The 7,364-nt window shown below is 44.7% G+C and overlaps 1 long non-coding RNA gene across 4 annotated transcripts; it reads left to right on the top strand.

Moving 5' to 3' along the window:
• Positions 1-346: 346 nt before the first annotated feature.
• LOC124658006 lies at positions 347-2,540 on the top strand. Of its 4 annotated transcripts, XR_006988970.1 has the most exons (5): positions 347-640; positions 1,079-1,692; positions 1,815-1,865; positions 1,948-2,417; positions 2,494-2,540. It is a non-coding gene; the product is annotated as an uncharacterized LOC124658006 (long non-coding RNA). The 4 variants fall into 4 exon arrangements; XR_006988969.1 differs by having other exon boundaries at positions 1,815-2,417; XR_006988968.1 differs by having other exon boundaries at positions 1,079-1,865.
• The last annotated feature ends 4,824 nt before the right edge of the window (positions 2,541-7,364 follow it).

Below are 7,364 nucleotides of genomic sequence, written 5' to 3'. Positions count from 1 at the left end.
GATTCATTTTAACAACAATGTGGGATATAATGACATAAAATTCATATATGTAGCATAGGTTTTTCCACGAAAACTTGAAGACCAAATTTTGGAGTGAGTAGGGTAATTGTTTGTGTATGTAATTTATCTAGGTTTGTTGTAATTTATGTAATTACATTTTCACATATTTTTTGTTAACGTGCATGTGCTCTATTTCTATCATTATGATAGATGAAACTTGTCTCAAACTCTCAATTAGTTAATTCTTGTGAACTACCCAATCCCTTGAAGCATTTCCGAACTTGTCTAATGACTAAATGTAGCCGGTTCTCGGCTCTGATCGAAATTGCACCTTAGTGTGTTTGAATGCCACTGTCAACTTATCTGTATTCTAAACTCCATCCTATGATTGTTTATTGTCTAATAAATGATATAGCATATCATTTCTCTTTTTTGTGTGATGTATACTGTTTTTTCAACTAATGTGTTCTTTTTTTTCATGTGAAATAGCATACATGCTTTCTTGTTTCCTCATAGAGTGGTATTATTTTTTGTAGGATTTATCAGCGATTTTGCATGCATCACTGATTTTAGTTGCTGCTTCCACCGGTTCAAAAGGAGTTGTTTTGTCTACAGTTGCTACAGCCCATGGAAAGATAGGGTATGCACTGTTCTGTTTTATTGATCTTAGAGGAAGATCAAATTTGAGTGTATCACCTAACTGGAGCTGGAGATGCACAATCTGCCACATTTGCGCCATTAGTTGGTCAACCATTACCATTTTCCCTTTTGTTGATTCATCACTTTAATAAAGCTTTTTGTTACTAAGCTATCAAATTGGGTTCCAGCTATAAGCAAAGAATGGGAGATATATAAGATCATTAGTGTTCCTACTTCTGCTTGCCAATATCTATGGTTGTTATAAGTTTTTTTAAAACTTGATGGCGATAAATTAGATAGATGGATGGAATATTAGTTTCCTTTGTATTTGATTGAATATTGGATTGAGACAACACTTGCAGGAAAAATAAATAGAAATTGAAGCTTGTTTCTACTGAAAAATATGCTTTACTAATTGTTTAATGCCCAACAATTTCAGGGTAAGTTCTAGCCTGAATTGCTACATCCACTCTTCACAAAAAACTGAGAAATCCAAGTATTTCATCGGAAAAGCCATTGACAATATAGGTTGGTAAGATTTCTGCAAAGAAGTGTCCTTCTTTGATTTTAAGACATGCATATTAGCCAGTGGCTCAATTCAAGAACAATGCTCTCTCACCGCGAACAACACAATCCTGGTTAATGGTTGACAAGTGGAGCAAAAGGTTACTCTGAAGCTGCATTTTCATCATCGTTAGGAAATGTTTAGGTATTTCCCAATTCACTAAATCATTATATTGAGAGAAGCAAGAAAAGAATTATGCATATCATTGTATATTTCAGTATTATATAAAATATCACATATATGTAGAGAATTATGGGATCTACCAGAGAGAGAGAGAGAGAGAGAGATCAGATCTTGGTACTGGTATTTTTTACAAGCTTATTCGAATGGAAATAGGTTTAGTTAATAATATTCTGGCTTTTGTTTACAAATCTAATTCCATTATGCATGACCAATCTTCACGATTTTGTTTGAGTTGCCATGGAGGAACCTCATTTATCTTTCTCTTGTATTCCTCCTAGATCATATAGGAATTTGATTTATTAAAGGTATGCTTGCCAGACTCATAATTTGTTAGTGATCGCATGGTATCTCCATTTAGTATTCTTAATGCCCAATTTGTTAATCCATCCTTCAAGCTGTGCTGATCATTATGTCTATTGTTGGACAGGTACATTATTTTGTAGCCCCACAAAAGGCACATACATACCCATTGCATAAGGTATTGTTCTTTATACTAGCAAACATATTGATTGCAAATTGTTATAAGAGATTTTCATTTTGGCTTCGCAATCTGCTTGTAGGCATGACTTATCTTGTTTATATTACCTGTTCTTCCGAGTTTCAAGGGCAAAAGTTCTCATGTTGACATAGAGGAAATTCTTGTAACAATGAATATATATGTGTTGACGACAATTCTGATTGCCTACATAAAACGGTGTATATTTCCGGTTGTAGCTTCTTTTAGGTGCCATATTGTGTATGGTGATGATGTAGCTTCTATCAATATTTGGTCACATCGGAGCAAGGTCAAGAAACATTGTCCATTGTATTATGTATAACGATGATGTCTTTGATGAAAAGATTCTCACAACTTTGGTACACATGTTTGCTCTTAGATTAGGCTAAGGATTTAGATTATCTCTTCATCTATGAGTTTTGGATTTACAAGATGCAGAAACAGTAGAATACAAGCAAGAGAAGGGATTCAGTTCTATCAGACCATCAAAATTCAGAAATGAAGTTACAAAGAATCTTGCTTTCTTCTTGACCTGTTAGTACGGAAACTTGGTTCACTGTCACACACTGTTGATCCGATATTTGATATGTTGCTCTATATGTACAAATAGGAGCGAAGAAGAGAATACATGAGGTACGGGCATGTTTAACCCAAGGTGTAAGTTTCTGGTCAGGCTATTGTGCTTTGGAGCTTGTGAAATTGTGATTACATACTATTTTTGCAGGTCTTTGCATCTTCAACTTTTTTAGTCATGGTGGTGCATCCGATTTTGTGTGATGAAATGACACCGATAAAAGAATGGTTATATGGATTACTTGCATAAAATATTAAAGTTTAGGCCCAAATTTTAGCATTTAGAACTAAAATAATATATAGATGAAGAAAGGCTATAAAAATAGAACTCATTAAAGTAGTGTGGGATTCTATAGTCTTGCAAACGATGTATATTCTATGACACTCAAATATAACTTCCTCAAGATTACACGTGCGTGGCACGTGCACCATTACTAGTAGAAACTAAGAAGACTACCAGGTCAAGGTTTTGAGGATGAGGCTCCAGTGTGGGCACGTTCGCCATAGAGTAAAATACATGGCTAGTACTTAAACTTGTTAGTGGGATTCAATTCGGTAACTGTACTCAAAAAATACGCATTTGGGGTCACTGAATACGCGCAGCGGTTTATCTACGGTCACTGGTGGCCGGTACATCGTAGTATTTGACGACGTGGCAATATGTTGACCCGTCCCAGCGGTGCTTTTTGCGAAAACGACCCCTCAACTAGAAACAGAAGCTGCAGGGCAGCAGCCCACCTCTTTTGTTTTGCAAAAGAAACGCTCATTCTCTCACGGACTCTCTTCTTTCTCAATCGTCACGCGACTTGCCGCCGACCAGGACGGGCGAGTCCCCGCTGGGGCTACGTGCGTCAGGGCTGGCCGTTGAACGCGCACTCGACCTCCTCATCTCGGCGAAGGCGCGAAGCAGTACAAGCACCGCAGCTCCGCCGGCGGCCGCGGCGCATTCTTCGGTCTGGGCCTGGGGTTCGCGGCGTCGTTGACGTGTGACTAGTGCCGCTCTGGGCTAAGCCTATCAATGGTCGACGCGCTCCCAGTAGTCAGGTTCAAGGACATAGGTGGCCAGGCGGCGGCAGCACGACCTTGGCGCGTTCGACACGGCGGCCGACAAGTTGCTCCGGGTGCTGAACACGCGTTCATGGTCGCCACCAGGGTGCTCACCACGGCACCGCCGACATGCACATCCGCCCGCCAGACGAAGGCGCTCCCTCGTTTTCCATGGGGTAGCTCGGTAGCTCCTTGTTAGATTATATGTTTCGGTTAAGCTAAACTTGTAACGCAAGCTAGGGTTTTAGGCTTAGTCGGTTGGCTCTACTATTTATATCCCTTGTACCCCAAACAGTTTTGTATCAATTCTGAGACATAATACAATCTTACATGGTATCAGACTAATCGATCCTGACCTATGGCGCCGCCGCCGCCGCCTGGTTACTTCGACCAGCAAGCCAAGGCCGCCGCCGCCGCCGAGGCCTCGGCCTCTTCTACCCCTCCCACGGCTACTCCTCTCTCCTACACAGACACCATAGCCGATGCACCCCCTTCATACCTATTACTTTAGATCTTGCCCAACACAACTACTACCATTGGCGCCACCTCTTTGAGGTTCACCTCGGGCGCTGCAACCTCCGTCATCACATCGCCGCCGACCCGCCCCTCGTCCTGACGACGCTCGCTGGATCACAGATGATCTCGCCATCATCCAATGGATCTACACACGCGTGTCCACGGAGATTTTCAATCTCGTTTTCCGTGAGGCCGCCACCGCCGCCGCCCTCTGGGCGTCCCTGCGCCAGCTCTTCCAGGACAACGCTGACGCCCGGATCAACAACCTCCACTCCGCGATCCGCAACACCCCTCAGGGGGACTCCTCGCTCAGCGTCTACTGTCAGCGCATCCAGACGATGGCGGATGAGCTCCGCGAACTAGGCGATCCTATGCCTGATCGCCAGCTTATCAACATCCTTCTCCAAGGGCTCGGCGACCGGTTCAAGACTCAAGCGGCCATGATTCCCTTCATGCAGCCTCGCCCTTCCTTCAAGGAGATCCGGTCCCTGCTGCAGAACGCCGATGATGACCTACAGCATAGCGGGAGGTGGCCGAGAGCGGCGCCAGCGTGGGGAGGAGGAGAGCGCCGACGTTGGGTGGGGAGGCAGGGGCAGCGCTAGCGAGGTGGAGGAAGGGGACGAATTTGGTGGCGGGGACGCTCGCCTCCGCCGGCCGAAAATCTTAAGCGACTGCTAATCCGGTAGCGCGCTTCCGTTCTTGAGCAACAAGGTTAGGTGGTGCGCGGGGTGGAGAGGTGGGCAGCACTGGCGCGGGAGGAGGGCAGTAAGAGTCGCTGGATTTGGTGACGGAGGATAGGAAGGGGATGGCTGGACTCTTTCTGCGCATTCCAAACTTTAGGGTGTTTTCTGATAACACAACACCCTGCATACGTGCTGACGCTGGGTCCTGTGAATGGCCACGTCCTCAAATACTTTGCGCTTCTGGAGCCAGTGACCGTATGTGAGCGCACAACACGTCTTTAGTGACCGTAATTTTGTATTCTATGTGTACAGTGACTAATCTGAACCCTGCTGATAAGTTTGATTACTTACCGTGTATTTTAATCTTCGCCATACACAATGTTCGAAAACTCTTAGGTTGTGCTCCAAGATGGCCAGTAGTTTCCCTCTATGCATTGCTTCCCCATGGTTTGCTATTACAACTGTCGAAGCACGAAGGAATTGTATCCCCTCATAGTTGATCATTAATGATTGCTCAGTTGATCCATAAACTATGTGAATGAATATCAACATTATATTTATTTTCTTTAAATATTTAAATTTCTTATAGCATATTAGTTTCAAAGTAGACTAGTTCATGCCCAAGTTACTTTGATCACATCATACAACAAGTTCATTGTGGCTACAAAGGTTACTATTGGCAACGGTGACAAGACCCTCTTTTGGGATTCTTCTTGGCTTGACGGACGGCGGCCAAAAGATATCGCACCTCTTATATACAACATATCCAAAAAGAAGAACTCCACCGCCCGAAAGGCCCTACAAGACACTTTATGGACCTCCCAAATCAATTTGCAAAATGGTCTCACCATCGAGCATATCACCCAATTCGCCGACCTTTGGGAAAAGCTTTCAACCATCCACATCAACGATGACGAACATGATACAATCACTTGGAAGCTAACTACTCATGGGTGCTACTCCTCGAGCTCGGCTTACAATATGCAATTTGAGGGCCTCACAAATTCCACCATGCCGGCCATGGTTTGGAAACCTTGGGCTACCCCCAAATGCAAGATCTTCACTTGGCTTGTGCTTCAAAATAGTAGAGTGTGGACGGCGGATAGGCTCGAACGCCGGGGGTGGCAAAATTGCGGAAATTGCAAGCTTTGCAACCAAGTCCAAGAATCCGCGGCTCACCTTCTTTTCACGTGCCACTTCACTAAAAGAGTTTGGCTAAACATCAAGGAGTGGCTTGGCCTAGTTGATGTCCACCCGGAGAGGTGGCACGAGGCTCCAAACGTTCATGAGTTGTGGAGGTGCTTTGTGCAAAAGAATGGGCAATCCAAGAAGGCGATGTCTTCGCTTGCCATGCTCGTGTCTTGGGAGGTATGGAAAGAGAGAAATGCGCGTGTCTTCCGGAACCATCACTCCACCGTGGACATGGTGACCACAAGGGTAAAAACCAAAACGACACTTTGGGTCTACGCCGGAGCGAAAGCGTTAGGTAATGTAATGCCGCGAGAGTAATCTCCTTAGTTTGGGTATTGGCCTAGGCCTTGACCATGCTTGGTCTGTAACACTCTTAAAAACTTCTTCTCTATCAATGAAATGGCAAATCTTTTGCCTCGTTTCAAAAAAAAAATTGTGGGGAAATTCATGTGATACATAAATACTTGAATTTTTCTAACACGACTGATCACAGAAACTTCATCTTGGGCGAACGTCTGATACGCACATGTGACCCAGAAGTAGGCACACTCATTTTCAGCGAAGGAGCAGGGGCTGCAACTCAACCATAGATATGAAGGAAGGGGCTTGGGGGGATTGAGATATCCGAAGGAAAGTAGTCATATACTTATATGGCTGTGTCATCACGGCGTGGGAAGGGGGCTGCCATTAACATGAGACATAGAGGTGTCCGTTGTGGTGTCGGAGACCGCCTCTAACTGGCGGCACAGGCACGGGAGCAACACGCCGGCGCCACCTGCGGCACAAGCACAAGTTCTTTCACGACAACACTCGCGTCTATGCCGCCGCATGCCATTCACATGTTCGACAGCTCCCCCAGTCAATTCATACGTCTAGAACAAAGACGTTTCATGCAATGCTTTCCGTGTGTTGTCTCATGCAGATCAATTATCGCTATGCCTTCAGTTTAGGCCGCAGCACCAGCCCCCAAACAAAATTAGGTTCATGCTATGTTCCGATCGTTACCACCCCTTGACACAATGTGGGATGCGTTTTGAGAGCATGTACAATGGAAGGGAAGTCACGTCTTCTCTTAGTAGTCCGCGTCATCTAGAGAAGACGATTAATATAAGGGGTACAATGCATTATCTTTTATTATTATCCCTTGCAATAAATGAGAAGTAATTATCTTTAGTAGGAAATTGTGTGGCTAAAGGAAGACAAGTGGTACAATGGGGAAAATAGTCTTCTCTTATTTTACAAGAGATCATCTCTTAGCTAAGTGAAGACAACCTTCTCTTTCTCCATTCTCTCTCCTTCAACTAAGCAAAAATCTGACGTGACAGACGTAAGGGAAGGCTGATGTCACCCCATTGTGCATGCCCTTAGCCAAAAGGTTAGACATGAGGGCGTTGTCGAGAGCTAGCGGGATGAGCAGAGCGGGCGATCTGGGCGATCCTGGGGGAACTCCGTCCGCCTCGGCGGCCGGCGC

Source organism: Lolium rigidum, chromosome 5 (assembly GCF_022539505.1).
Source record: "Lolium rigidum isolate FL_2022 chromosome 5, APGP_CSIRO_Lrig_0.1, whole genome shotgun sequence".
NCBI classification, from domain to species: domain Eukaryota; kingdom Viridiplantae; phylum Streptophyta; class Magnoliopsida; order Poales; family Poaceae; genus Lolium; species Lolium rigidum.
This window is presented reverse-complemented; position numbering and strand designations above follow the sequence as displayed.